Source organism: Crocodylus siamensis, chromosome 2 (assembly GCF_052110815.1).
Source record: "Crocodylus siamensis isolate JL-2025a chromosome 2, ASM5211081v1, whole genome shotgun sequence".
Lineage (NCBI taxonomy): Eukaryota > Metazoa > Chordata > Crocodylia > Crocodylidae > Crocodylus > Crocodylus siamensis.
In genome coordinates this window covers 257,808,113-257,828,286 of record NC_143396.1, presented here as the reverse complement: position 1 = coordinate 257,828,286, position 20,174 = coordinate 257,808,113, and the positions used below count along the sequence as shown (strand labels likewise).

General features: G+C 45.5%; 1 protein-coding gene across 9 annotated transcripts in view; it reads right to left on the bottom strand.

Moving 5' to 3' along the window:
* Positions 1 to 20,174, bottom strand: part of TSHR (thyroid stimulating hormone receptor) — a 197,691-nt gene that overhangs the window by 148,067 nt on the left and 29,450 nt on the right. The window contains exons 1-2 of one of the 9 annotated variants that reach the window (XM_090033826.1): positions 14,831 to 15,309; positions 12,920 to 12,962 (exon numbers count right to left, since the gene is read on the bottom strand). The exons of 7 other annotated variants lie outside the window; for them this stretch is intronic. The gene's annotated coding sequence lies outside the window, so the exon portion shown is untranslated. Of the gene's footprint in view, positions 1 to 12,919; positions 13,357 to 14,830; positions 15,310 to 20,174 lie in introns of those variants that run through there. One more of the 9 variants, XM_090033825.1, reaches the window with a different exon arrangement.

Sequence of the window (20,174 nt, the reverse complement as noted above, 5' to 3'; positions counted from 1 at the left end):
CATGCAAGATGGAACCAAATGACAATTCATTTATATGGAAGGTAGAGAACAGAACACCCGAAGCAGAGATCGCAGTGAATTCTGGGATCAGAGAAGCAGGGAAGCACTGCATAATGTGGAATCTGTGCTCTAAATGCTAATCAACCCACATTTACACACACCCAGCTCAGCATTTATCAGACCAGTTCTAATCTGGATTTACAAAGGACCTCCCCCCCCCGCCACCCCCATCTAACCAGAACTAAGCAGAAATAAAGTTTAATAGGCATCTCAGGCCATACATTCCCTGGTCCCACTATGGGAGGCCTATTTAAACTTGATTGACTAAAACTTGGTTGCCAGGTTAGGGAATGGTGAGGCAAAGAGACCAAGTCAGACGGGGTATGGGCAACATTTGAACAATGGTAAAGGGTTCATCACAGCATCCAGCCCATTGGAACCCTGACCACAAGTGTTGTCACAATTTTCGCAGGATGACTGGTGAAAGTCCTCCCCACAAAAGGTTATGAACACTCCAATAATTGCTTTAAGTCTGTTAAAAGACTATAGTAAGATCTGGAAAAGTCATGCTAAGCTGAAGCTTGTTCACAACAAGTAAAATCCAAAACCCTGATGCTCCAAGCTATCTATTGTTTCTGAAGAAACAACGAGTTATTCCCAATCAGTATATCTGCTATCCATAGGAATTTCAAGCTAAGTGTCTGATTACTCCTTAACCTTACGTTTTTCCTGATTATCAATTAATTTATTGAGATGTTCCAAACTGGATAACTGCTTGTCAAGAGAAAAGACAACTATTTACACTATTAAGTTTGCTTTGAAGCTGAACTGAGGGTATAAAAATCTGTAAAAAAGCAGCAAAGTGTGTGTGTGCTTCAAGAGGAGAAGTCTCTCTGACACCATCTGCTGTTGTTCTTGAGAAGCTGAAAGAAACAGATCTTCTCCCTTCAAGGACTGTGCTAAGAACTTTACCTGTCGGCACTGCAACCCGAGTGCCTTGGACTGGTAAGATCCCAGCTCTCCCTCTCTCTCTTTTCTCTCTAGGCATAGATTTCTGAACCTGAACTGTATTAGTTAAGCTGGAGCTAAGTTTCCCCAAATACTTAGTGAAACCAGTAGTACTGTAATTGTTTGGGTTTATTTTTCCTTTGCATGTCTATTGCTATTAGTACCATTATATATTTAATAGACTTAGCAATAAATAACTTTTATAGTCAAAGTAGTAGTAAATGGGTATATTTTTCATTCTCTACTTCTCCTTTCCCACTTGCTCTGCAGCAACACTTCTTTAACCCAAGCTAAAGATCCCTGTGAAGCCCAAAAATACTGTGGGATCTTCTCATCGAGAGGCTAAAGATTGGTATGTGCTGAGTTTGAAACACATAAGGGGATCAGCTTGTACAGGCTGATTGTCTCAGTTTGGCTCAGAGGTGCCCTAATGAACTGAATGCTGGCAACTGGATTCAGAGGTATTCTGTTTACCTGTGTGCTTGTGTCTGACTGCAGTTTATTGTTGCTCTGATGAACTGATTCTCTGCATATGAGGGTGTCAGCCTGTCCATGCTGATCAACCTGGCTGGGTCAGGCATGTCATGTTAATCTGTGTGTGTTTGTGTGTATGACTAATTTGAGGACTGGAGGAACCCAGCCCCACTGAAACTGAGTCCTGCAAGACAGCTCCACTGGGGTTGAGGACTTGCAGAAGGGAGTTATACAGCTCTGTATAGAAACACAAGTAACACAAGCAGCACATTGATAGAATTACAAAGACCCTAGAAACGTATCCCTAATAAATGAGCACACCCCAAGGTGATAGTCAAATCTGGTAACAAAATTGGTGGAGAATGCGGGCAACACATGACCCTAATTACGTGGTAATTGTTGAGTAGTTGCCGCAGAGTGGTAAACTGAGGCACCAATCTGAAAGCTTTATTTTCCTTTTGCTTTTCCTTTTTTCTCTTTTCTTTCTTATCAGACCAAGCTCCTTCAGCAAGGTCCCTCTCTAATAGAACCTCCTGTAACATATGTTAAGAACTGTGCTGGAATAACTTCAAGACTGTGCTATAGAGTTAAGGGTTGTACTTTAGAACTAAGATTGTGGAGTAATACTGTGTCAGTGTGAAATCTAAGAGACTGTGTAAGAGAGGCTTTTTGATAGTGATCATTAGTGAGATAAGGGAAATGGAGATGTCTGGAAAAAACCCTTTAGCTGCTCGTTTGAAGCAGGAAAAACCCTGCAGGTTAGAGAGATGGGTAATGAAGAAGGGAGAAAGTCCCTAGGAAAAAGGGTGCTTCAAGGGTGAGAATCCCCTGACTGAGGCAGGTTTGAATTTTGAACAGTATTGCACCACTCTTAAGCCACGAAGTAGTGCAAAAGATGCAGCTGCTGCCTGGGCATTGTTTTATGCATGTTTGGAAATTACTGAAATATTAAAAGGCAACTAGGAATTGGAGCTTGAAAAAGAACAGTTACAACAGCGTCCAAAAGATTGTGAGATAAGTGTGTGAGATTTTATAGCAGAAAAGCTTAAACTGGTAACTTTACTTAGAGATAGACAAGAAGACAGAGACAAGGCAAGCAAGACTTTAGAGCTGTATAAGAAAGAATTAACACACACAAAAGTGTTGCTAGAAGAAGCAAGAGCAGCAACTTGTTTCCTGGCAGAGGAAAACAAGGCAGCAAAGACAGCAGCAAGCCATCAGAAGTGTGAGGCAGAGATCAGTAAATTGCATGCCCAACTTAGTGCCCATAAGAGGGTCGTAGCAGCTGTAAGGTTGAGAGAGGATTGTGACTTTGAGTCCCCTGGGAAAATAGAGATACTCCCTGATACAGTCCCTAGAAGCCCATTCAACCCCAGTTGGCCGCACATACACAATGTTGTCCCTGTTATGACAAAGGAGGTTAAACGCCTAGTTCCAGGAGATGATCTTCCCACAACGGAGATAGTCACTGACATAGTGAGATGGTCTCCCAGTCAAGCTAAGGCTATTGCTGAGAAACTGGAGCCACTGAACCAAGACACTGCCATTGCGTGACTAGCTCGTGTTTGGCAAATGTACCCCTCTGCTGATGGCATAGACTTAACTCAATTAGCTCAGTTATGTACCTCTGCTTGTGATGCAGATGCTCTAGACATGGGCATAGGGTCTTGGGAGCGAACTGCTCCTGGACCCCGGGAATGGATGATAAGCACTCTTAAATTATTACTGCCTGCTTCTTCCCTTAAAAATCTGTAAGTAATGGAAAAGCAGAAGCCAGGAAAAGCCCCAGAATCTTACCTGATCTGAAAGAAAAAGCTAGCTGCTCTCTCTGATTCATTACCCCAGACAGAAGAGAATGGAGTTATCATTCTCCATTATCAGGGACCTGAAGTAATACAGAGCACCTATGCAGGGTTAAATTCCCAGACAAAAATGACCATAGGGGTTGTGGATTTAGAAAACACAACCTGAAATGAACTAGTGGCAAAAATCAAACAGACAGGAGATTTGCTATGAGAGACTGGTGTTTTAAAGAGAGAAGCAGGCAAAAAGATTACAACAGAGCCTGTGCAGGTCATCACCTTTGCAAATAATGGTCCTCACTCTGCCAGTCACCCTCCCAATTCTCATCCCCCTTTGCCTCACAACCCTGGGCAATGACAACCCAAGGAGACCCTTAGGAGAATGATTTGGAAAGAGCTAGTGAATTTAGGGGAAGATATGGGAAAATATGATCGCCAGCCCATTAGTGTCCTGATTAATGCTTTGTTTCAAGCCATGCGGAGAGCAGAGTTAATGCAGGGAGCACATTCTCAGCCCACCGCCCCAGTACAGAGTGCATCCCATGCGCCTGCTCCCTGTCAGTGCCAGACCCCTGCCTCTTCTCCTGAGTGGAGGCTCCAGAGGGAGTCTGCTGATCAACAGGGGTGCCCGAATCTCCTCAGGCCTCCCCAGCTGGTCATAAGACTTCAGTGTGATGTATGGGGGAGGCCCACTGTGAGGGCTACAGTGGGAAACCCAGGGATGTTAGCCCAATTGCTAGTGGATACTGGATCCCTGGTAAATATTCTAAGTCCCCAGTGGATATCTGGAGGGAGACCCACCATGAAACATGTTCAGCTCAGCGGATATGGGGGAGAAATTCAGGAAGCTCCTATCTGGCAGGATGTTCCCTTGCAAATTGACAGATTGCAAAGAAAAGTAGAGTGCTGTGCTCATGAGGGAAATGAGATGGGAATCCTAGGAGTTCCTTTCCTCCAGGCATTTCATCTAACTGTAGATCTAGCTAATGGAGTGTTATGGAAGTTAAAAGGAGGACCTGCAGAAGTCTCTGCTGTGCATTGCTGTGCTGCCACCTACTGCCACCCTAACCTCCATTAGTGATCCCTGGGTACAGGAACTTCCCAGTGTGTGGACTAAACATAAGGTGAAGTGTGGAAAAAGAAATGCTGAACTTTTGATTCAAGAAAAAGATCCCCCTCTTTAAAGGCAGTATTGTCACAGGACGGGGACCCAGGAGCGGCTGCAATTTCTCCTGGCATCCCTACCGTGCCAAGTTGCCCTTTTAGCACCCTTGTTCTTGCCCACCACGACTTTGATGGTTCTATAATATTAATGGGAGGCTGCCTTTGCTTTTGGACCCGGTACTCTTACCCTTCTGGTCCCTGCTCTATATGGATAGATTCTGGTGCACCCAACCCTATGGGCGTCACGTGGCTCCTTCCACCCCTTATACCATGCCCCAAGCCTCTCAGTTGTCCCGGACGTTATCTCGTCTGTGCTCTTTCCTTAGTGGCCCTTATCTCGTCTGTGCTCTTTCCTTAGTGGCCCTCTCCGAGGCCTTTGACTGTATGCTCACCCTCACCGGGCTCCTTATCCCGTACTTGCCCTCCCCGGGCATCTAGTCGTACGTTCACCCTCACCGGGCTCTCTAATCTTGTACTTGCCCTCACCAGGCTCTTTAAATATGCTCACCTCAGAGCACACGCCCCTATTGGGGCTGTCCCATGCTCACCCCCCACAGGGGCCTGTCTCGTATTCCCTGTGCTCACGTTGCCCGCACCGGGGCTTCGTCTCCCGCGACCGGGTTGCCCGCACCGGGGCTTCGTCTCCCGCGCTTCCCACAGTCAGGGCTCAGGTGGCCATAGCTGTGCCTGGCCCCCCCAACCCTCCTCAGGGGTCTTACACCCAACTTGGGCACCTCACAATCAGGGTCAGGCAGCCTCCACCCTCCCTGGCCCTCAAGACCCCTTTCATGGGACTGGGGTCAGTACCACCTTGAACACTGTGCCCTCACTGGCCTTCTTGCTTGCCGCCCCTCCCTAGGGCTCTACTCGTGCTCACACCCACACTGAGGCTTGCCTCATGCTGCACAACTCTGCCCCACTGGGGCCAGGGTCTGTACAAACCCCCAAACACAGCACCCTCTCTGTTGCCAGGAACCCTCACACTACTGGGAAGCTCCCCTGAGGCCTCCTCCAACCCCTACAGCCTCGCCCAGTCCTCCAGTGTTACTCAAACTATCAAACAGAAAATACAAAGCCATAAGCCAACCAGCTGTAACATAAAATAAGCCTCCTGGCTATAACATAAATTCCATGCCACCCTGGCTCTCCTTCATACCTCCCTGTCAGGGTTCTCTCCACCCTGTACCATCATGCAGATGCTCAGGCTGCGCTGCAGCAGAGCTCCCACTACTCAGGCTGCCAGAGGGGAACTGCCTTCTGGCCTCAGGCTGGCTGCTTATAAAGGCCAGGCCCTGCTCCCTTCTGGTCATCTGACCAACTGTGGTTTCCCTGGCAACTGGCACCTGTATCTCTTCCTAGGAGCAGGGCACCAAAGTGCCCCTGTGACAAGTATAAATACCCAGCTGCAGCAGAGGAAGGCATTAAAAATACTATAGACTGTCTCTTAGAACAAGGAGTGATTGTGCCTATGCAAATTATTTCTAGTTCACCAGTATGGCCAGTCCTTAAAGCAGATGGGATCACTTATAGAATAACAATAAGATAGATTACATAGGTCCATGCCTTAAATGCAGCCACCCCTGCCGCTGATCCTGTGGTAGCTAAATACAATGAAATCTTAGCATCAGTAGCAGCTGGCTCCAAATGGTTCTCTGTAATTGATTTGACTAATGCTTTCATGGCTATATCCCTCCATCTTTCATGTTGAGATAAGTTTGCTTTTACCTATAGGGGACAGCAATATGCCTTCAGCTGAACTCCCCAAGGTTTCCATTCTTCCCCTAGTATTTGTCACAGTTTCATAGTTTCTAGGGTCGGAAAGGACCTGAGTAGATCATCTAGTCCGACCCCCTGCCATGGCAGGAAACAGTACTGGGGTCAAACGACCCCAGCAAGGTGTTCGTCTAACCTCCTCTTAAAGACCCCCAGGGTAGGAGCCAGCACCACTTCTCTTGGAAGTTGGTTCCAGATCCTAGCTGCCCTGACCGTGAAGTAGCACCTCCTGATATCTAGCCTAAATCTACCCTCTGCCAGCTTGTGACCGTTATTCTTGGTCACCCCTGGCAGTGCTCAGGGGAACAGTGACTTCCCCAGTGCCTGCTGATCCCCCCTGACTAGTTTGTAACAGGCCACTAGATCCCCCCTCAGCCCTCTCTTGTGGAGGCTGAACAGGTTCAGGTCCCTGCTGCCCCCTAATCATGCGAGTGGCCCTCCTCTGGACCCTCTCCATGTTGTCCACATCCCTCTTGAAGTGCAGCGCCCAGAACTGCCCATGTCACTAAAATATGGAACCATTTGAGCCCTAAACACCACTCACATGTAATTTCATATGTGGATGACATTTTGATACACACCCTCACTTCAGAAATGAACAGAAAAATCACTAATTATAGTACAGGTAAATAGCGAAAAGGCTCAGTTAGTGCAGCAACAAGTGCAATACGTGAGTGTAGGTCTTGGAGAGGATGGCAAGACTCCGGATCAGCAAATGGTAGAAACAGTAGGAAAGCTGCCTGCTTCCACAGACACATTACTCTTTGCAAGCTCTTTTGGGAACTTTTAACTTCTCCAGAGAATTCACTGAAATGTTCTCGGACAAAGCTAAGCCTCTGTACAAATTATTAAAGAAAAACAGGATTTGGGAATGGGGAGCAGACCAACAAACTGCCCTGGCTACCTTAAAACAAGATTTAGCTTGTGCTCTGGCATATCTGGACCCTGTCCTTCCTTTTGTGATTCAGTTGGCCTCTTCAGAGACAAGCATTGGAACCAGTCTTAGTCAAAAGCAATGGGATAAGCTCCGAGTCATTGCGTATGCCTCCAGGCTCCTAAATCAAACACAGCAAGGCTTTACCCCCTGTGAAAAGGAGTGTCTTGCCCTGGTCTGAAGCCTCGCAAATTGGAAATTTATTATTGGAGGATCAAAGGTCATTGTTCATACTGTGCATTCCCCGCTTGAGTACATCATATCAGGGAAAATACAAGATGGCCAGGTTTCTAACCCATGCATTGTTCAGTGGACCCTCATCCTAGTAAACCAAGGAGTAGAGTTTAAAAAAGAGCAAGCTGTTTCACCAGCCCCATATGGATTAAATCGTAGAAGGAAAGAAGAATACCTGCCCCCTCCCTCTTCTAAAACACCTTGAATGGCCTGACAAGGGAGGCAAGAGACTTGCAGATGCACAACAGAAGGGGTTTGTAATTTGGTTTACAGATGGATCAAGTTTCTACCATAAAGGACATCCCCAAACAGGGTATGGAACCATCCGCATAAATGACGGAGAGGTGCTCCAAAGACCAGCTCGCCCCCATTCTGCCGAAGCAGCTGAAGTAGAGGCAGTTAAAGCTGTCCTAGCTTATAAATCTTAGGACACTTCTGTTGCTATTTTTACTGACTCTGACTGGACAGCCACAGCAATCATCATGTGGCTCCCACTTTGGTTAGAGAAATGGTAGCTGCAGATGGGTGTCTCATTTCTCACTCAAACAAATGGAGACAAATTGCTAACCTGATCAAAGAAAGAACTGGGGACACCTGGGTGACTCACACAAAGGTGCATCAGAAAAATCACTCAGAAGCACACTGCAACAATAATGCTGATGCCTTAGCCAAGGCTGCTGCTACTAGTAACCACACTGAAGACACAGACCAGGTAAAGAAAACAGACGCAGTAACTACCTGGAGACAAACTTTAGGGAAAGGAATGGATACCTTAGACTTAAGTACCCTTCAGGATGGGGATACAGAAATCCAGTCCTTAGCCAAAGCAGGAAAAGATCTTACTGACAAGATTAATACAAGACTGAGCAGTTTGATAATGTCTGGTGGGCAGTAACTACAGATGGTCAAAGGCACTGGATTATCCCCAGCCAGGTACAGGGGGACCTGATTCAGTTAGTGCATGACAAAGGGCATAAAGGGAAACAGGATACTTTGAATAGGATTAAAGATACAGGCTGGTGGCCAGGCCTGAAAGCAGATGTAGATCAATGGTGTGATAACTGCTTACAGTGTGTAATGGTTAATGCTGATTGCCAAGTTCAAAAGAACGCATCAAAGAATAGAGGATCCTTGGTCCTGGATTCAGATAGATTATGTAGGTCCTTTGCCCACCACTAGTAGAGGGAATAAATACTGTCTGGTAATAGTAGACCCCTTCTCCAAATGGGTGGAAGCCATCCCTACTAAAACCAACACTGCCTCTGTCACTGCTAAACAGCTATTCAACATAGTTTTCTCAAGAATGGGAATTCTCAGAGTAATTGATTCAGATTTAGGATCTCACTTTGTGGGAGATGTTATGCAAGAGCTATGTAAGGCTCTAGGCATTAAGCAACATTTCCACATAGCACTCTGAAGGAAGCTTTGAGAAAACAGGTAAAAAGCTCAGGAAAAGATTGGGATGAAAAGTTACCAATCATCTTGATGGCCCTAAGAGGCTCTAAGGCAGGCTTGTCCAACATCTGGCCCGCGGGCCACCATGTGGCCCACTGAAGCATTTTCTGTGGCCCGCGGTACTGTGACAGGAAATGGAAGTAAACACGGTTTTGCTTCCTAATGACTGCTGAAGAGCTGGGGAAGGGACAAGGTTCTCACACACACCGCGTCAGTGTGGCGCGGCCCAGCCAGGTCCCTCGTGGGGTTGAACCCCTCCCCGGCCGAGGGTGGTGCTGGCTGCCGCTGCTGAGCGGCCCCGCCTGCCTGCACACCCCAAGGAGCCAGTGCCCACCCAGGCGGTCACAGCCAATGCCATGGGGTCATGGCAGGTGCAGGACAGAGACTTCAAGGGAGAACTTTGCCGCTGGGTGGTGGAGCGGCTCCGCTCGTGGGCCCGGGACACGCCAGTCAGAACTGTGGCTGTGATGTTTAAAGAAAGTGGGTAGGGAAAATATGTGGCAGGGAGGAGCTGTTCACACATGGTGTTCCTTGTACTGTATACCTCCCTCTCCCCTCCCCACAGGAACTGGCGTAACATTTTGGGAGGAATGTCTGTAGCTTTCATTCACTATGTCTGTAGCTTTCGTTGTGGCATGTCTCCCACTTCAGTTAAGTGGCAATTGATACTGCTCAAGTTAATTGCCCATAATGACTTGGCCATCCCCCTCCATCTAGAAATGCAACAGTAGCATTAAAGAAAGGGATAGGGGACCCACCACCACGGGCTAGAAGCCATATGCAGAGGGAAGCGGGAGCCTGCCCAGCCCTATGGCATGCGACTCTGTGCCTCCATGTGTGGCTTCCAGTCCAATGGCATGTGGACTGGGAGTTGCGTGCCATCAGGGAAGGCGGAAAGCCATACATGGCAGAGTCATGTGCCATGGGGCTAGGTGGGGTCCTGCCTGCCTCCACACATGGCTTTCTGCTGGAGTGCTGGAAACCCCACATGGAGGCTCAGAAACCTCCCAGCCCAATGGCGCATGGCTCCTTTTCATGCACCATTGGGCTGGGCCGCTTAACTCCATGTGGGGTTTCAGCACTCCCGTAAGAAGCTGCATATGGAGACACAGAGCCTGTCCAATCTGTTGGTGTGTAGCTCCTGCCTGCAATGTCATGATTTGCAAGGCTGGCATGTGCCAGGAGGCTGAGCTATCTTCATGTCAGCATGTGCAGGCCCTCGGACTTGGCCAAATGCACATGCCACCAGGGGCTCTGCCTGCTACAGCCATGAGCAACCCAAAAGCCCACCACCTGCTGCTACTGAGCTAGCGGTGGAGGGAGCAGTGCACCATAAGCCCCACACTCCTCCCTCGCTGTTCTGGTGCACAGCAGGGTGGGGCAACGGAGGGGCAGCAAAGCTGCTGCTGATGGGAGGCTGTGGCTTGAGTAAGAGGGGCAACAGCGTATCAGGGCTGCTCAGCAACACAAAGCGGGGCAGGGTGGGAAAGAGGACGACAGCTGGTTCAACATTCTGGTAAGCGACAGGGGCAGTAGAAGCTCTGATTTTCCAAGATGAACTCCTCCGCCCTCCCCAGTAATAATAAAATAAAACAAAAAAAAGCAGCCCAAAAGCCATAATATATAGATATTTAGAATTTATTTTATTATTATAGCAAACTGAGGCACTGATAGGCTTCCAATCCTGCAGGTGCTAAACATGTAGTTGAACAGCTCCTTCCACACATCTTCAGCTAGTGAACAGCTGCTCATTTACCTGGCCTGAAATAATGTTCCACTGTTTGGAGCCACTCCCATATCTGCCCAGTTACAGTGAGGGCTCAAGGCCATAAATCTTCAGGGTAGCAGCTACAATCACAGACTAAAGTCCAGACATAGCCACAGACTTTCCACTCTTTGGCACAAGCACAAGCAGCGCTCCATCATTCTTGGTGCCAATAGAACTATTTGTTCACCTTTAAAAGAATCTGTGGGCTCAGCTGACCAAGTCACTCATTGTCTTCCCTTAGGTGAGAAGGCCACAGGAAAAGGGGACGACAGACGGGAATGCAGGGGACAGACAGGGATGGGAGTACAGGTCAGATGTTAAAAAGAAGTGTGCCAAGTGGGGACATCAAGCAGACCACACCAGACAGCACCCACTGGCCCTCAAACTATTCCAAGCAGTCAGTGGACATTGCCCAGTGATACTCCACTCAGGGATGAGAGCTTGGTGCTAACAGAAGTAGTCATGGAAGTATCATTCCACCTAGGAGTGATAATCATGGACCAGGACCTCATTGTACCAAGAATGGTCCAAATACAGAACAAAAGAGATGGTCTCTGCCACAATGAAGGAAAGTGGCATTAATTCCACATGGTTTAGACATAACAATGTGACAGAACTGAAGAGCCAACAGGTGCTTCTTTGCAGTCCCTAAACAAAGCATTGTGCATAGCTACTGAGATAGCAGTGGCAAAGCAATAGAAACACATTTCAAAGCATACAGAAATTGCTACCTTTGATCATGTTAACAACATCTTATTTCAGGTGAAGGAGAAAAACAATTGTGAAATAACTTCCCCAGTGGTTTTAACAGATTGATCCTATAAGCATTTTGGTTGACTAAATCTCAAAATTGCTATTGCAGTCAGTTTGATTGTACTATTTACTTTTGACAAAGTTGTCATCAAATTACAGATCAGAAGTACACATTAGCCTTCTATTAAAGCTGAGCTTATTGATAGAACTGCAACGGGAAAGAAAAAGCTAAAGGGATTACAAAATACTGTAACTGCTGAGCAGCTGCATGTGTTTAGGATTTTATGCAAAAACCCAAGGAAAAAAATCCTCCTGTATTGACACAGCAGTTGAAAAATGGGCTGATTTCCCACAGATTCTATTGGCACAGGCTTTTCATACATTTATAAAAACTTAGGAAGTGCATGACATTTAGAACTGCAAAACAATCTAAAAAACAAAGATTGTTAAAACTGGGCCAGTTCCAAAACGGTTTTTATATAAATCGAAATAATGTGTCTCCATCAGATCATAGGAAGATGCCTTTCCCCAGGTAATTAAGATAAGAAACTATTAAAGCTCAATATGCTAAAGACAAGGTTCTGAAACAAATTTGAATCAGGTTGAGAATTTTTGTCCTGATTTAGTTTAGAAGACACTTAAGAAATAATCCATAGGATTTCAAAGTAACATTTAGTAGGGATAGAAGGTTGTTTTTAAAATCGATAGTGTGACTTTATTAATATCAATAAAACAACATAGACAGATACACTCTTAAGTACTAACTAGAGAGTCTTGGAGAGTAAGAAAAAAAAATTATACCCGCCATCCTAAAAGGCACTAGAAATTGACTAGGAAGTTGTAAGTCAATGAGCTGGACTTCAACATACAATTTTGGCTAACTGATTTTAAGTAAAAATAATCATAAGAGACATTTAGATTAAGTTGCATAATCATAAGAGACACTTAAGTGGACTTGATGTGATGGAGACAAACAGCATTAAATTTCTGTAAAGACCCATCATGCCCCTTCAATAATATTTGTTGACTACGTCAACAAAACAATGGATAAAATAGTAATATTGGACGGCTAAAAAGAATTTGAGATGTCTATCAGCATTTTCTTTAACAAGCTAAGGAACTGAAGACTAGATTAAAATACTGCAAGGTGAATACATAAATGGTTGGATCATCACATGCAGTGAGTAGTCATCAGTGGTTCAATGTGTCAGTAGGAGGAAGTATCAAGTGGAGGTCCCGAGGTGTCCAATTCGAGTTCCATATTGTTTAACATCATTAATGATTTGGATAATGGGATTGACTACATGCTTAGCAAATCTGAGGATGATACCAAGCTGGGTAGAGTTCCAGATACTCTCAAGGATAGGTCTACAATCCAGAATAACTGGGATACACTGGAAAAACTGGTCTGTAATCAATTGAATGGAATGCAACAGAATCAAGTGGAGTCTTGCACTTGAGACAGAATATTTGCATGCATAAGTACAGACAGACAAATGATTGGCTAGGCTGTAATATTTCAGAGATGAACCTGAGGCATATATTCACACTCACCCTGGTCATCCTGCATCGTGTTAGGCAGAGTGCTCCCTTTGAGCTGGTGAAAGACAGACGTAAATTAATTATTAAGTAGATTGGCTTTTTCCTGGGTGTCGGCAATCCGCTGTCCCAACTGGTTTAGCAGAAGCCCAGTGTTGCCCTTGTTTATCTTTCAACTCCCCGTATATCTGAAGAAGGACTGTTTATGCCTTGATTTGTGTAGCCAGTTTGAGTTCAGTTGCAGTCTTGGCTTTCCTAGTTCACTCCCTACAGGTGTGGACCAGTGCAGAATACTCCTCCTTAGTGGTGTTTCCTTCCTTCCATCCTTTATAAGCCTCTTTTTAGACATAGGAGGTCCATGAGTTCCCTGTTCAGACAAGGGGGTTGCTGAGACCTTTTACCACCTTTCCTATGGGTTGGAATTGACTTCCCTTGTGCTTCTAGGATCACTGCCTTAAGGAGCAACCACTCATCATGAACTCCCCTCCCTGTGAAATCATGGCTTCTCAGGGCCTCAGGAACAAGCCTCCTGAGGTTACGTAAGTCGGCTTTCCTAAAGTCAAGGACTACTGCATTGCTGGTTGACTTGCCAGCTTTGTGATGTTTAGTGAAACTGATCAACTCATACAGATAATGAGACAATGGTTGCATGGTAAGACAATCCAGTGCACCACGCAATGACTTCATTTTCTGGCTAGTTTTATGGCACTCTGTTGTAATGAAAGGGGCCCAAAAGACCCCATGAGCAACCCCAGGAACCCCAGACAGGCTGAGCAAGCCCCCAACAATACCCAAGAATTACCCCCTAAATTAGAAGCAGCAGAGCTGTGACAATGCACAGCACCGCAGTTGCAATTTTAAAACATGTCAATCAAGGTAGGCAGCATCTGGCTGATTACGTAAGCCACTGGCACCACTGTGGGGAATTTAAAAGGCTCCCAGAGAGCCAGGAGGGGAGAAGGAGAGCCTGCCTCTGGGCTAGCTGTACCCGAGGCAGAGGCATTTTGGAGCGACCCTGGCAGAGGGGGGTCAGAGCCACAGGGGCTCAAGTCCTATGGAACTGCACAGGCTCAGAGAATTTGAGGCAAGAAAACCAAGCCTCAATACAGATACTGACCGAGCATTCCTAAGGAGTTAGGAGAGTGGCATCCTGGCTAACAAGGGCATTAGCCAGGATAGGAGCAACTCTAGTGGGAATAGGGTCCTCTTCACTTCTTTCCTTTTTTTTCCCCCTTTATTTGTGGGAGGAAGGATTGGGATCCAGACACCCTGAGTCCTTCCATTGGGGTTTAACTCAAAGGTTAAACCTTAATATACCAGAGGCTATTTAGCAAACCTGATAATTTGAGGCAGTGCTGTCCAGATTGCCTCTGACAGAACCCAGATCAGACCAGACTCCAGCAATATAATTCATTGTCTTGACACCGAGAGTTGGCGTGTAGCTGGGGGCGTAGGGGAGGTGGAGCAACCTTCATCAACCACTCTCAGATCCATGAGTAACCCCAAGTGGGACCTCTGTATTAACAACCACTGAACCTCTCCTATCTAATTTATTACCAACAAAGCAGGGTAGGCAAGGTAAGGGGAGGCCTAACTTGGCAGGGATCCATAAAAAGCCTAGCATCGGATAAGTGGGAGCACTACATCCATAAATTGCTCCTTGAAGTTAATACCCTCTTGAGTTCCCTTCATGTAAGTGATCAGGACTCCTGGTAGAGGTGTATTAGACCAACTAGTTTTTTGCAAAATACATTTCTTTAACTGCAAGCATTCTGGTGCAAACATCTAGGCATCAGAGAAAAGGTTGTAAAAGTTCATGCAAGTTCATATTTCATAGGAGAGCTGAAGGTGGTAATATCTCCTGTTTGGAAAAGTTTGTTTTATATGCCGATTAGGTTCAGACAAAAGTTGGAATAGTCTCTTTACCTCAAAGTTGTTTGTTGGTAAGCAGGATGTATTCATATTTCCTTCTGGTTATGGTGTTTCATATTTCACAGAGGAGTCAGTAGATAGGATGTTTCTCTGGGCAGGAATTTCTTATCTGGTGAGGCCTCCTCGTGATGTTCTAGTTGCAATTCATCCTCCAACTTTTTGGTTTTGGTCACCCCATCCACGGCCCGACCAAGTCCCGGGACCTCCTGGTCAACCTCCTCCTGGCCCTGGCTAAGTGGGCCATACTTAATCAGAAAGGAGGCTCTGGCTGGGAAAGTGCCTGGAGACTGCAGGGCCACTTTCCTCTCACTTGACTCACCATGTTAATATGGAAGATACAAATAGACAGGACCTTCTGGGACCCAGCTATTTGGTATCTGAGGACACTAGCCCTCTGTGCCTGCTGGACTGGTGAAGCAGCCCTAACCTAGCATTCCCAGCACCCTCTACCCACAGCATCAGTTTGGCAGTGGGAGCTGCGGCCTGGCTATGACCTGCTGCCACCTGCAACAGCATGCAGCCCCAAGGCTGTGTGCGTGCCAGACCTGGACAGGCACCACACTGCTGCCTGGGCTGTGGCATGGGTACTGCAGCAGAGGCATCTGCAGCTCTGGGCAGCTGCTAGTGGGCGATGGCTGCATAGTTGGCCTTTGTGCGGCACTGCTGCCATGTGTTCCCCTGCCCTACCACTTGGGCAGCTATTGCCCGGAAGATGTTCTCAGTGTGGTGGCCTGCTTTGAACTGTCAAACCATGTCCTCCTGGACCCAAATGGTCAAGAGGTCAGCTCCCTCATTTCCCTCCAGTGGGTCCCAGGTGTCAACACTGAGCAGGCTCCTCTGCCTGGATCCTGCCACTTGCCTCACTAGCAGGAATCTTGTTGTTCCCTATTTAAAAAGTGCAAATTCTCTGATAAATAAATAAATAAATATTTATAAAAATAAATAGATAAATAAATATAAATAAATATATATATAAATATATATATATATATATAGAGAGAGAGAGACAGATATATAAAGAGAAAGAGAGAGAGAGATCAGTTGGGCAATGTTTTATTTGCTTTATTTATATATTTACAATTTTAAAGCAACTTGGAAGCCTACCAGTGTCTCCATCATCATAATAAAATAAATTCTAAATATCTATATGCTTTGATGTTTGCTTCTGCTTTTCTTATATAAAAATTAGAGCTCCCCCTGACCCCTTCACTAACTAGGATGTGGGGACAGCTGCTTCTGCAGCCAAAGCTCTTGCCAGCAGGTTTCATCCTGCCTGGCAGCTGGGCGTGTGATATGAGGTTTGCGGGGGGGAGGTGGAAAGGGGTGTGGGGGTGGTGTGGGGGTGGTGTGTAGGGATGTGGGGTTTATGGGGGAGCCACCACATGCCCACCCCCTCACTTCTTGTGGAGCACAGCCCCCGGTGGCAGCAGCAGCAGCCAGCCATGCAGTACCCACTCTATGTAGGAAGAATGGACCCAGCCCAACCCAACCCAACCTGACCTGGCATGCCACAGCCCGCTAGCATGCCTTTGAACAGGACCAGGACATGCAGCTCCTGTCCAAAAGCACGTGCTAGCTGGGTGAGCCAGGCTGGGTTGCATTGGGCTGGGCCCGTTCTCCATGAGGTTCAGGCGGTGATGTGTGTGGATCCAGGGCCGTGCCATGGGAGGAGAGGGGTGTTGTGTGGTGGCCCCCCTCAAATCTTATCACAAACTCCACATCCCTCCCACACACTCCACACCACCACCACTCCCCAAATCCCCCCACCACTTCCCACATCCCCCCATATACACAACCCCCCTCCCCCCAAGAGACCACACAGCCTCACCACCCCCAGTTCCTGCTTCCCTGGGACAGCGTCCAGGACTGGGTCATGCTGCAGCCTTGCCCTGCTTCTCTTTGCCCCACATGAAGAGGGAACATGCTGGGGCAGCTGGAGCACCAGAGAGACACTCTGGCCAGATGCCTCAGGGCACGCTACAAAACCATGCCCTGCACTGATTTTTTTCCCAGGTGTTTTTTTTTTTTTGAATACTTGGAAATCCAGGTATCAAATTTAGAACCCACACTGCATATTTGCAGCATGGGGAACATTGTTTCATTTTTAGCGTGCCTCTTGTGGAGTCTCAAACTGGTGTGAGATGCCACAAGAGGCATGTGTGCATTTGTCTGGATGTGTCTCATGTGTCCTCAGTTGATCCCGCTGACCATGGTAGAGAGAACCACCAGCCTAAAGGCACCAATTACCTAACCTGATACAAACACAGAGGAGGCAAAAGAATACTCATGCTTCTGACACAGTTAAGGTTCCTTCTTCAAAGTCTGGCCTATGTTATGGATCAAGTCTGCCACCAGGTGAACGCTCTTTACCATTTTGCCAATCAAATTTCCTTGTTACTATCTTCAGTGATATCAGCTCTGATGAAAATTCAATATCTACACTGCAAGTTTGCAAAGTAGCTACTAGGAAGGTCCTATCACCGAGGCTCATAGCTGTTTAGATCTTTTTGTTCCAGCTTCCTGGCTGGCTGGTAGAGTGGTCTCTAGAAGGTTCCCTGGTCCTGGAGCAGGTCAGTAGGCAGACAATTGTGCAGCCAAAGTTCTCAGCATGTTTGCACAGATAATATTTGCAACAAACATTGAAAACTCTGTTTTCTTAACAGAGTGAAAATATCAGTCTTCATTCAGGTCTACATGGTTCTAAAGAAGAGTTACTGTTGTTTTTATTTGTGACTACATACATGAAAAAATGGCAAGTGCTGCTCAAATGAGGAAAGCACCAACAGGTAAGATTCTTTGCCCTTTCCCCAGCCCCCTATACTCTACAGTGGATGCTAATGTGCACAGTTGATGGCCATGATTGGAAGTTCAAGGCCACAGCAGAATCACACAATGCCATCTGTCAGATTCCAACAAAATTTGTGAATTCTACTAAATATCTTGTCAGAAGGACATGAAAAAATAAAGGAAACCATAGTTCTCCCCACCTTACCTGGGGTGCTGAAAGTCCTTGCTACAGCTCTGAACTGTTGATAAAACAAACAGAAAAGTCACAAAAGATGGACAATTTAACAAGAAGCTAAGCAGTGCACAGTCAGAATTCACCTAGTGAATGAAGCCAGTGCAAAATATTTCTGTAGACAGCAGGCCAATATTTACTTTAATACCGCAAAATTTCTGCAGGTAGTGCACTTTAATGCAAAAACATGTAGGTTTTTTAAATATATATTTTTACTGCATAGAATTATCTGTAAGAGTCCTAATTATAAAGCAACTGGTAGAATTCATGATGGCTAAAAAGAAAAGTTAGCTATCAAACATAATTTCCCTATTGAGAGCAAATACAATTTTTATTAACTTCATATATGATTTATCTAAATAATGATTCTAAATATAGATTAAGTGCTCTTCTAGTCTCCACTCTTTATAAGCTGAAGTGGAAAATAGTAGGCAACAACTATTTTTGAGAGAAATGTTGTACACGAAGAAATAAAGTGTTATAGCTATGGTGACTAATGTGTGAACTTCAACAAGCCAAATGAAAAGGGTTACTAACCATATTACAGTCATTGTTCTTCAAGATGTGTTGTGAATACAAACTCTATTCTTGGTACACCCACACCCACACAAACACAACCTATTTCCCAGAGATTGGAGATTGGAAGTAGTATCCATTTTCACACCTGTAACATTCCTGTCCTTACCTGCTATTCTAAGGGCAAAAGAGTTCTTCTGTTTGTACTGAAAACAAACCTCTTCTATGGCATTGAGAAATCACAGAATGAATCTCGAGGTAAATCTCTTACAATGGGGATGGGAAAGGTAGGTGGGAGTTGGGGGAGCATGCAACTTAAATCACTTACTCAACCCTTATAATCTTCAGGGCGGTAACTATATTTCAGGAATCCAAAAACAAATCAGGTGATTAGAAATGAGATAGGGAAAAAAGGTAAATCCACAATGCTGGTTTTAGGCAACTTCTTACGAAAACAAAATTGCCATGTCTTGGAAGACATGCATTACTTCTTTATGGATGATTTAATTAATCCTGGATATGTGCACAAGCAGAATGGTGGAATACATATAGAGAATGACTGCTGTTTATATTGCTTCCTTTTCAAAGAGTATAAAATCAAGAAATCTTAAGGTGGAAAAGATTATTTAAGAAAAATTAAGGTGTCACCAGCCTTAGAACCAAAAGGTTGCATCTTTTTACAAAGCAAATTCTCTACATTATTTTACCCTCACAAAACATATGAATAATTCCAGAAAAACTCATGTCTCATACTTGCAGTTGCCATTAACTATGTTGCAAAATTCAGTGCATATGCCACTGCAGAGACAGGCTATCCTTCCATAATCAGAAATTAAAGTTCCTCCCTGACTTCTTACAGAAAAGTATCTTTCCACCAGCTGAGAGAGTCAGATTTCAAAGTGAGAAATAGCACTTCCTTCCCAATAGCCAAAAATTGTTCCTGTTCCAGATGCCAATTCCTGTTCCATTGGTAAAGACTCAGAGGTCTTCTATTTTGTGTGCTCTTGAACTGCCAGAACCCCAAAGGAGCCAGGTACAGAGTAAAACACAGCACACCTGAAGCTCTATTGCTCCTGGTAACCAAGCTAGCTAGTTATAGCTGCAGTGCACAACTCTAAAATGCACAGGTCAACTCTGTAGATAAAAATAGTGTTCATCTTCCATAGAGCATTCACTTCTAGGTGAATCCATGACAATAAAGGAAACAGTAAGCGCTTACAGTGAGGATGGTTTCTCACATGCTGTCACATTTCCACTAGGAATACCTGGGAAGACAGGAAAATAAGACTGGAAGGGCATCCTGGACCAACAAGTCCAGTCCCTTACAATCCCAGGCAGCCAGCCACAAAGGATTCCTAAAAAACACCTACTTGAAACCTCACACAACTGGCAAGCACAAAACAACAAAACGTCAAAAGAAAGCTACAGCATGTCACCAGTGAAAGCAGGACCAACAAGACCACTTCCAGTCCCCTGCTACTGCACTGGAAGAAATCAAATTCTGGAATAGAGATTCACTAATATGTTTTCAGAAAATTCTAGGAAGAAACACTTGCCCACACTGCAGAGGATAGCTAAATAACTCCAAAGTCCTTGATAATAAGACTTGGAGGAAAATTCCTGCCTGACACCAAATTTGACAGCTGATTCAACTCTGAGCAGAAGAAAAAAATCCTCTAACCAGGAACTTACTATGTACCAGCAAATACACATCACTGCAGAACCAAATAAAGCATTCATGAAGGGGGAAATGATATATTTTTTTGCCCCTAAGGGCAACCATCAAAACTCAGAGGCAGGAGG